Source organism: Pinus tabuliformis, chromosome 4_2 (assembly GCF_031772625.1).
Source record: "Pinus tabuliformis cultivar Carrire ecotype Pingquan chromosome 4_2, CPIR1, whole genome shotgun sequence".
NCBI lineage: Eukaryota > Viridiplantae > Streptophyta > Pinopsida > Pinales > Pinaceae > Pinus > Pinus tabuliformis.
In genome coordinates, this window is record NC_142304.1 from 231,405,615 (window position 1) to 231,417,279 (window position 11,665).

Here is an 11,665-nt window from a genome sequence, read left to right on the forward strand (position 1 = left end):
AAGTAGGGAAACTCTTTCCAGGTATCCTCCAATAAACATGCCATCCCATCCTTTATTTCCCAAAAGGAATTTTGCCTTACTATCTCACCACAGGCCTGCACCCACATCAATAAATTAAATCCATTGATGAAGTAATTATAACTCAACCTCTCCTGTTGGGTGAACAACGTGATATATTTATGCAACCAAATTTGTTTCCATAACTCATTTCAACCCTTAACCCACAACCAAGAAATTTTGGCCCCAAATTCTTGGTTGATCACTTCTATCTCTCATAGACCCAATCCCCCTACCAAATTTAGTTTGATGAGCTTATCCCAAGTCACGAGATGCCATTTTTTTGCATGCTTATATCCCGACCAGAGAAACTCACTCAAAATTGATTGCAACTTAGAGGACATCATTTTTGGAATCGACATAACCACCATCTGGTAGACTAGAATCACTTCCAAAATAGACTTGGTTAACACTAGTCTACCCGAAAAATTGAGGGCATCAAAGGACCAACTATTTACCCTATTAGACAATTTTATGAGTACATCATTCCATTTTGCAACACATTTGGGGTGTAAAACCAATGAGACACTTAAATATTTGGTGAGGAGATGAGCACGTCAAAATTGTAGGACCTAAGGAGGATGACATTGGATTGATTCCTTAGACTGAAAGAAAAATATACTAGTCTTGTCCTTATTGAGATATGTGCCCAAAGCTTCCATAAGAGTTTGTAATAAATGTTGAATACCTTTGGCCACTTTAAGGGTAGGGGGTACAAATGGAAATACATCATCAATAAATTGTTTATGTGTAATCAAAATATCATCCCCATACAATTTGGTACCTTTAATTAATCCGATAGGATTTTTATAGTGAGGTCCTTCCTCACGACACTGTAGAAAACTCGTTGGCTTGAAGAATATGCTTTCTATGGTTTCCAATATGAGGGTTGCAAGTTGCATGGGTTTCTGCTTTGTTCTGCTATGATTTTCTTCATTCCAGGGTGCAATGGATCATTCTATGGTGACCAAGCAAACTACTTGGCAGATGGACTCGCCTACCATGGCGAGCAGGGTTACTTGGGGAACCAATCTATTGGCGCTCTTGGCTATGGGAAATGTCACAATACTGCCATTGAGGGTTACATTTATTTACCACTTCAAACCTCTCACCAACAGAGGCTTTGCAGCCCTCTTTCGTTCGCAATTCCACATGCAAGGTCTATTAATGCGTATTCCTGTGGAGGGTCAAGGCATCCTACAGTGCTTATTAATTAGAAACTAGCCTGAAGTTTAGGTACTCGAACTGTAGTTCAAGTAGTACCAATTATCGTTGCACAAAATGAAAATTAGTAGAAGAATAGAATGGTCGAAAAGAACATACATAATGCACCAAAATATTTAGAATGGCATTGGTGGCAACTTCCAGGAGAAACTAAACCCTCTTTCCGTTCAAGAAACCCAATAATTCACCATTGAAGATGATTTGAATAAAAAATCAACATAACCTCTTACATAATCAAACAATTGAAGAACTTAATTGTTCGAGTAAGTAGGATTAGATAAGATCCAGATATGCAATGGAGCTCCCATCGGTATCCCCATCTTCGTCATCATCTTCTCTTCTGCCTTGAATACGATTAGAATGAAGGAAATTTAACTAACAAATCATATATCTAAAGGTTGCACCTAATATATCGAGTAGGGATTTAGGAAATTTTGTTACAGATAGATTGCAGTTTCAGACAAGGGATGACATGAGTCGTGTGGAAATTTTCATGATGCTCATCTTTACTTCACTTTCTGATGTTCTCGAAAGATTGAGCATGCATCGACCATGTTGGGCGTGATGAGAAAGTAAATATTTTTATTGTCTATACATAGTTCAGTTGATATATATACATCATAATTCTTCATTTGTAGAAATAGATCTATGAGATATACATAGATGGACAAAGTTTGTGTGTATATGCAGAATTGATTTCAAATGGCTCCTTCAACTAATGGTTACCATAATAAACATTTTGTAGAGATTCTGCATCATACCATAATAACAAAGAATCTCTTGCTCCCTTGGGCCAAACATCAGCCCTCGTAACTCCGAGGGCTTATGAACAAATCAAAGGGATACCCCTTGCGTGTGGTAGGAATTAGGGTTGGGGCTAGGGGAAGCGTATTTAGGGCGATTCTTCGGGAATCCTATGGTCACGTGGGAGATGATAAGGTGTAGTTCAGGATGTGGAGAAGGGATGGGAAGGCAGCGGATAGAACCTCTACTCACTTTCTCTTCGATGTCATAAATGCAAGGGAGGAAGTGCTCATGGGCCTTATCTGTAACTATGGTTATCTCAAATATGTGGCGGCCAAGTTGGGGGATTGAGTCTTGTATGCTGACTAGATCCTGTGAGATGGGTTATGCATCAATATTCTTGAGACACGCCTCTTTCCTATCAAGGTGGTCACCAATATCTAGATTGGTCATGAAGTCAGTTGATTTGCTGAACATACTCTGACATCTATGTTCTTCTCATTGGTCTCCATTTTTTTGGTTGTGGTCTGTCTCCATCTTCTTTTTAATTCTGAGAATTTTGACTTGAGAGTGAACTCTGGGACTATACCATGGAGTACTATCTATTGCTTTAGCTTAGTGACTTGTTCAGTCAACCTTTGTTCTATTGTTGAAAACTCCTCTATATAATCCTCTATACGCAATAACATTCCCTCTGCTACCTTATAGGTGTTTCTATTGGCCATTGTGTCTCCCTGTGTGAAGAACCATGGCTAGGTTTGTGACAACTGTCGATAGTCAAATGGTATTTGTTTTTACTTGAAAACTTTTGTTCAATCTTATAGTATTTAAGTTCTAGAATACTGACTCTACAAGTTGTTTAGCTTTATTATTGGTAAATTGTATTTTATGGTACCTGAATGTTGTATTATCAATGTAATGAAATATCTCTCTTTAAATCTCTTGGAGGTTCAGGGTTCTCATATTGGTCATATATCTATTTTCATTTCTCAATCTTAGGGAAAGTAATCGATTTTTTGTCTAGCAGCTTGACTTTGCATGAATGTTTATTATCTCCATCACTTGTATTGTTTGTTTTTAAAATGCTTGTGGAACTGATTTGAACTGATTGTAGTACTTATTTTCTTTATTGCAGCTTATCTTATTTCATCCTAAAATTATTGTTTTTCAATTGAGTAATATATTAGTATTCTTATGCAGAGGGGTTCTTCCATGTCTGCATTGTAAATACTCAGATAGCCAAAAATCCCAATATGCTTTATTATATTCATTTATAATATAGTTTCTTCTATTATTTGTGTTATATTTACTAAAATTTGGTTTAAAGGTTTTGCAAAATGTTATTTTACTCCAACTATTCAAATGCCCGATTTAACATGAAAAAATATTTAAGTCACAAAAGGTCTTGGACTTAGGGGCTATTCGATTTATTATTCCAATGTATTAAAGTTTAAAAATAAACGAGAGCTAAAAAATAAATGAGATCCCTGCATAAACTGAGGACCTCATACATGCAGGTTTGTATCTGAAGTTTACGTGTTCAGTTATTATTATTAGTATTTTTAAGAGTTGGCCATGGCATATCTTTTGAATTGTGTGTGTCCTTTGTTAGGAGGATGCTAGTGAAGAGATCAAAGAGACTTCTAAGCATGAGGACAGGGAGGAGCAATAGTGAAATGTGATAATCTAATTATGTATTAGGATTAGGATTAGATTACCAAGCTTTGTAGTGGGCATTTCCTTTATTACAAAAGTTATCTCCTTTTGAAATTGTTGTTTTTCTAGTGAGCAGTATGATAGTATTCTTACTCAGAGGGGTTTCTCCATGACTTATGTAATGATTTTCTCTTAATTAGGTACTTTTTATGGGGAATACTAATGTTATTTCTTTACTTTCATATGCCTCCACATGCTTACTATGGTAGGTTTGACTTGATAAATGTGACAGGGTACCTGTCATTTGATACCGGAACAAATGGCCATAAGAGAGAGAGAATTTTTGATAATTGTAAGGGTGTTCAAGCGGCATGGTGTTGTGGCCCTTGATACTATAGTTCGTGAAGTAAAGGCCAAGGAGAAAAGGAGTCCATTTAAGGCAACTCATGGTAATAAATGTACTTAGTGTAAAACCATGACGAGTCCAAAGAAACCCCTTTATCGGAGAATCCCATTAATCAGAGTTTTATATATGGTATGTCTTGAAAAACTCCAATATCGTTATACTCCCAACCTCTTATGGTCGACATCATACCATGTTATGTATCATAGGTTCTCCCATTGAAACTTTTCTGATATATTTAGTTCATGTCCTGGACCCGATATAGAATTTAAATCTTCTTTATGTTCCATATCCCATCTTCCCATTATGTTGGGATTTTTAATAATTCTGCAAGTTGTAAATTCTAACATGGTAGACCGGATTTGGAATTGAATTTTGATTTACAATATGATCAGGTTGACATGATATGAAGAGGAGTTGCGTCCATGTTCATTGTTGAATAATGGGTTTTTGAGCCTTCCCATTTCTTGTTTATTGACATCGGTTGACATTCCAATGTTATGTGCACTTTCAGATAAAGAGTTGAAAGCAAGGACTACTACTGCTGCAAAATATTGAATGTGGGCTAGAGACGATAAAATTAGTTGTGGAAGTTGATTAATGAGTTACATTCTTACCTTGTTTCACGAGACGAGATGAATTTTGGCTTGCGACGTAGTTTGAACACTCTCTTTGCTCAGTTTCCATGGAAAGATTATTGCAGGTGGAACTATAGAGAAAAGATTCATGGGTGAAATTGTTGTCTAGGATGTTGTTGCTAAAGGGGGCAGAAGTGAATTGGGAGGCATAGAGGGAAATGACATCAGGGCATATGAAACTAAGGGGAAGCTGACAAGCGAAAAGAAGAAGGGAAAACAAGAAATTTGTTTAGGGTAGGGAACTGCTACTGTCAACAAGCTCGTTATTCAAATTATTCGAAAGAGATTACACCTACATAATACACCTACTCAGGTTTATTTTTCACCAGATAAATGGGCAAAGGAACTGGATTTGTTACTCGATCCAAAAGACTTAGAACTTCAAATTTGATTAGAGACTATGAAGACAATTTTAGAAAGCAATGAAACTAGAAGATTAGCTAATATTCCAAAGGTTTGTGACTGTAGTTTTTGTTTGATAAGTAAATATTTTTCTATCGACAAATTATACAGAGCTATATGACTATGCAACATATGAAGTTTTCCTCAGAAATCTTGATATCTGATCCTCACAGTCTCTGTCATTAAGACCAATAGTTACATGAAATCATTGAATCTGCTTGTTTTAGTTCATGGAAAATATCTAGCATATTCTGTCATCAAATTAAAATGTTGGCTTTCGAGTTTCCACTAGTAAGGAGGAGGTTCTTAAAATGCTAGCCTGACTATTAATGTTTTTATAAGCAAAGTCATGAAATATAAAACCATAATACTTATCTAGATTGGTCATGAAGTAAGTTGATTTGGTGGACATACTCTAACATTTATGTGATTCTCATCCATCTGCACTGCTTTGTTTGTGGTTCATCTCCATCGTCTTCTTAATTATGAGCTTTTTGACTCTTGAAAGTGAACTTTGGGATTATATCGTGGACTTCCAGCTATTTCTTTAGCTTAGCCACTTGTTCTGCCAACCTTTGTTCTGTTGGTGCAAACCTCTCTATATAATCCTATGTTATGCATGCAATGACCTCTTTAACATGCAATTGCATTCCCTCTGCTACCTTATAGATGTTTCTTTGGCCATTTCATCTCCCTGTGTGAAGAACCATGGCTAGGTTTATGACTATTGTAGATAGTCAAATGGTATCTATTTTTACTTGAAAACTTTAGCTCAATCTTATAGTATTTATGTCCTAGAAGCTTAACTCTTCAAGTTGTTTAGCTTCATGATCGGTAAATTGTATTTTATGATGATTTAATGTTGTGTTAATGACTTAATGAAACATCTCTCTTTAAATCTCTTGGCGGTTCAGGATTCTCATATTGGTCATATTTCTATTTTCATTTCTCAATCTTAGAGAAAGTACTCAATTTATTTCTCTAGCGAGTTGACTTTGCATGAAGGTTTATTATCTCCATGATTTGTATTGTTTTTTTTTAAATGACTGTGAAACTTCTTTGAAGTGTTTGTAGTACTTATTTTCTTTATTGCAGCTTAAGTTATTTCATCCTGAAATTATTGTTTTTCAATTGAGTAATATAAGAGTATTCTTATGCAGAGGGGTTCTTCCATGAGCTATGTAATGATATTGTCTCTAAATGGTGTACTTGTTGTGGGACATATCAATGTTCTTCTCGTTACGACTATATGCTTCCACATGCTTATTTGATAGCTTTCAGTTGATATGTTTATACTATGTAAGTCCCTGGTAAATTGTCTCTATGATGCTTGCAAACATGATTTGAATCTTTTACCATTTATGCAATAAAAATTCACTCTTTAAACCAATTGCAGTTTCTCAGGGTTCTCATACTGAGTCCCATTTTTAATTTTCATTTCTCAATCCTACCAAATAATACTAGAGTTATCTATCTAGTGGTTTGAATTTAAAGAAAAGGTTATCAACCATGATTCACACTGTTAGATGCTTCTGAAGCTTGGTTTGAGATGTTTGCAGTAGGTATTTCCTTTATTGCAGAAGAAGTTATCTCATTTTGAAATTGTTGTTTTTTGAGTGAGCAGTATGATAGTATTCTTATAATCCTAACTTTTACACACACTCTACAACTTAATTAGAGGATTTATAAACATTATACAATTAATCAGTTAGGAGAGTAATTACCACTAGGCTTCCATCAATGAATCTATGAGATATCACATGTATTCATGGCATATTAAACAATACCTTAAAGTTGACTACATATCAAAAAGTACCTCTAACAATCACATTTTTTAATCCTTTACCAATACGAACCCAAGACACCTTCCCAATTTAAAAAAACCCTACCTTCACTAAGTATTGTAGGTATCCATTTTTCATTAATTTGAGCTCCATCTTTTATACCTACCAACAAAAAAACCAACCTTTACCCCTCTTATATCATTTTGCCCTCACTATATATCCCCCAATATGAACTCACTTGGTATGGTATATATGCCCCAATATCAACTAACATTGTATGGTATATATATGCCCCAATATGAAATCACATGTTATGGTATTGTTCCCACTGAAGCCACATGCTATAAACAGTGAATTTTTCATGGTTGTCATTTGGGAGACTAACTATGGTAAATTTCCATGATTATCATTATAATCTTAAATTTTACACACAATTTCAAGATTAAATAAATGATTTACAAAATATTAAGAGTGGTCAATTTTCTGAGAAGGGAGGATGATGAAGGTTGTTCTGAGAACTAGGGTTTCTTGTCGTGCCATTAGTCCATAAACCAATGTGGATCTGGAGTTTCGCCTATGTTTCATAGTTACCTCATGTCTAAGAAGCACAAACCTCAATGGCCTCCTGCACAAAGACAACGGGATGTGCAATAAGTTTTTCATGATATATGGGTCGCACAACCACTGTTTATCATCTTCGATCTCTGTGGTCAAGAGGCGACCAAGAAGAGTTAATGCTACATAAACTTGTCCTCATTTAGTTCACAAGATCAAGCCAAAAATACCAATATCAAGCGCATTGGGCTATGTAATGAGATCTCAGAAGTGGATAAGGGAAACAAGCTCATTAGAGACGAACTTTATTTTTCTATTTTCCTCGGTTCTGTGTTCTAGTGCAAGGGGACTCAACTATTAAATCTTTTCGGTCCTCACACCTTTTCATTTCATGGTATCCAAATTGAAGATAATATTTATAAAATAATCTTTTCCTCTCCCTTGTTAGGGCTAGTGGGGGGGAATTGGATCTGTCGCAACCACATAAATGCTTCAAATGTGGATTAAATTCTACATGCCTAAATCTTCACTTTTTGCCACCTTAAAAACCCCAATTCTGAGCAAATATAACCAATAAAAAATAAGGTTTATGCATAAAAGTGGACAAGATTTTCAAGATATTAACAAAAACCATGGACAGAAAATCTAGTATGATTTGGGTAACAAATGAGGATTTAATGGAAAATGTCAAACACAAGGTGCAACATCAGGAGGGGCTCCCAAAAAATGAACAAAGATTCATGTTAGTATGGAAACTCCTCTAGGACAAGAGGTACATCAAAGAATACAATATTAGTAAAGGTTGCACTCTGTCCCAGGTTTCAGGATTACTCAGAGGAAAAAGACTTTGGCCTTTAGTCTCCTACAAAGACGCTGTCAAGGGGAATATAGAACATGTTAAGACTATAGCTCCTATTGGGAACTTTTGTGGGCCTTATATGGTGGAAAACATGGAGAAACACCCATTAATTAGAGATTTGATACTCACAGTTAAATCACCTCTGATCTTTGATTTCCTCTGATCGCCCATTTGTGATATCGCAAAAAACCCTTGTTTGATCAAATATCAGGTAGAACGACCCAATTTAATTTAAATTTTAATTAACTGAAATGTCACGTCTATTCTCATATCAATGCTTTTTTTTGTGTCGCAACTTAAAATCACCGATCGTTGATTCGGTGGTAGACCCGATATCATTCTTAAAGGGAAATCATCATGATGTCATCTCCGCCCATATCACAACTTTCATATAGTGTCACATCTGCTAATCGTTGATCATCCATCTCATATGTAGATCCGATAATTTTTTTTTATAAAGTTATAATTTGGTTTCACGTCCACTATGTCATAACTTTAGAATATCACAAATTTGATAAGTGTCTGATGTTTAAACCTCCGATATCAAAACTTTTGATACCTATCTGCACTTGCCACTTGTCACACTATGGCTTGATTGTTGTTATAAGGTATCTATGGCTATTGCCTTAAGGTTTCGGGTTGTTGATACAATTTTCTCCATGGTTTGTTAAAATTTGTGTGCTTTACAATAAAACGCTCACTCCTATGTTTTATTATGATTACAAGGACAATTGAAGGGGCCAAATCTGGAAGATCTTGTACTTGCGGTAAACCACTTTAAAAATTTTGGCCTTTGGTTATATAATACCTTTATTATTATAAAGGGACAATGTTATACATATCAAATTTTTGGTATTTCGAAACTCTTTGATCAATAATTTGCAACCACTTTATGGAAAGACACATCTTATTTATAACTTAAAAGGTCATATTCAGACGTACTGAATATCACCAGTATTTCGCTTGACCTCATTTTAAAATTTTCGATATCCATACCTCTAATACCAATCCTCCTCTACCACTTGTCACTTTATGATAAGCTCTATTTCACTCAAATAGGGATGGACTCACGGTTTGAATGGCCTATCAGCATTGCTTTGTGGCTCTCAGTTAAAATGCTAGTGTAATGTTATGAACATGAATGATATATATATCTACCAAGACCTTCCATTACCAAAATGAAAAGAAATGGAGATAGAGGAACTCCCTCTACAGGCCACGATAGGAGATAAAAGTCAAAGATGGTGAGTCATCAACCAAAATTGAGAAAAATAAAGTAGAAATGAGGTAAAAAATCTAGGAAAAGCAATGTTTCGAAAATCTGTAGGCACCAAAACCTGAGGTAAGTAGTCCCAACTGACTCTATGATAAGATCTCGACAAGTCTAATTTAATCATCATACATGGTTTCTTCATTGTATACAAAGCGTGAACAATTTCTTGCACTGCAAATATACCATTAATGATTTGTTATCTTTCCACAAAGCCAGTTTTGCCTAGTTATATTAGAGTGGAAAGTAACGGTTTCAATCATTTTTCTATCACCATGGACATTATCTTATATAGAACATTACATAATGTGATGGAACAAAATAAAAAAGGATGTTCTAACTTACTGCCGTTTGGAATTATGATGATGAACGTAGTGTTCAATCCTTTCCATAGTGTCCAAGTGCTTCTTGATTCTTCTACTAGCGCAACAATCTCCTCTCTCAGGAATGGCCATTAGGCTTGATAAAAATATGAAGTCAAACCATCAGGTCTTAGTGCTTTGTTCCTGGGTAGTTGCATGACCACTACTCCAACTTCCTGATAAGTGACTCATCACATTAAGGCCAAATTCTACTCCTTGCTAATAAACCATGGAATGCAATCCAACATACGTTGCATATGGGGTTGTTTGGTTGAATATGGTTCAAAGAGGATGCCATGATTTTAATCCACCAGATCCTTTTCAATATCTTCATGAAGGTGTTTACGCTCTTCATCAACCAGAAAAGGGAGAAGGTCCTATTCTGGTGGCACCTTTAGATCATAGAAATATGAAAAAATATAGAATTTTGTTCCCCCTCCTTTAGCTGTTGAACTTGGGATTTTTGTCTCCACCAGATTTCTTCATGTTTCCTTCTTTGCTCCAATTTATTTAGGGTCATACCTTCCACCAAGATAAATCTGGTGTTCGACCTTCAATTATCATTTGCTGTTGGATATCCAACATTTTCACTTCCAATTTGGGTTTTGCTTCAAAAATGTTCCCAAATTCCTTTTTATTCCATAGTTTAAATTGAGACTTTAAGGGCTTTAGTTTCAGCTTAAACACATGCATCTTATTTCTACCCCTCACCAAAATATCCATCCACCAATATTTTAGTCATTCGGTGAACATTGGATCAGTGAACCAAAAAATTTCCAAGCAAAATTTTTTGTTGTTGTGGGCCTCTTTCAGATCAATTTCCAAATGGACTTGCCAATGGTCCAAATATAGATAGGGTAAAGTTGTTTCCTCCATAAAAAATTCCTTATGTACCAACTATTCAAAAAACAAAAAAATTAGTCCAAGCGAATATCGTTCTCATGATAGCCACCTCTCCTATTATTCCATGCGAATAAATCGTTTATAGTAATGATGTAAACAATGCTTAGTTTTTCTACCATATCATCAAATACCTGAGAAACCGGGTCTAATCACCTTATGCCTCCATTTTTCTGTCGAGGAATGAGTATCTTTAAAATCGTCAGCCATAATCCATAGAGGTTTTGGTTAATATTTGTCAATGATTCTAAATTTGATCCTAAAATTTTGGATTTTTTCCGCTAATGGTGGCCTAGATACCACCATCAAACATATTGATTCCTTTGTGCCCAAATATCTAAAATGCATGGACAACACTTGGGATAAATATAACGAGATACTCAACACTCCCTCAAAGGGGTTCCACCAAATGGCCAAATCCCTAGAGCAACTCTGAGCATCAATTTCAATAAAATGACAACTTTTCCAACAAAGATTACAAATTACAGATAATGTTAGCCAATTAGGTTTTGTCTCTTGCAAAATAACCATCACAAGCCTCTCTTGTCTTATTTAGTCCCGTAATTATCCTTGTTTCCATCTACTGTTAATGCCTTCCATGTTCCATGTAAGGATCTTCATCATTGAGATTTTTGAGAGGGTGGGAAGAATTCCCCAATTGAAGGTGCTTTCCCTGAATCAACCACCTCCTCTCTAGTCCGCTGAAGTAGATCACGCTTTGACCATTATCCCTTTTCTTTAGGGTCTTTAGCAATTTTTTTTATCAAAATCTCTTGGACTTTCTATTTAAACTCATGAACCAAACGAGGAC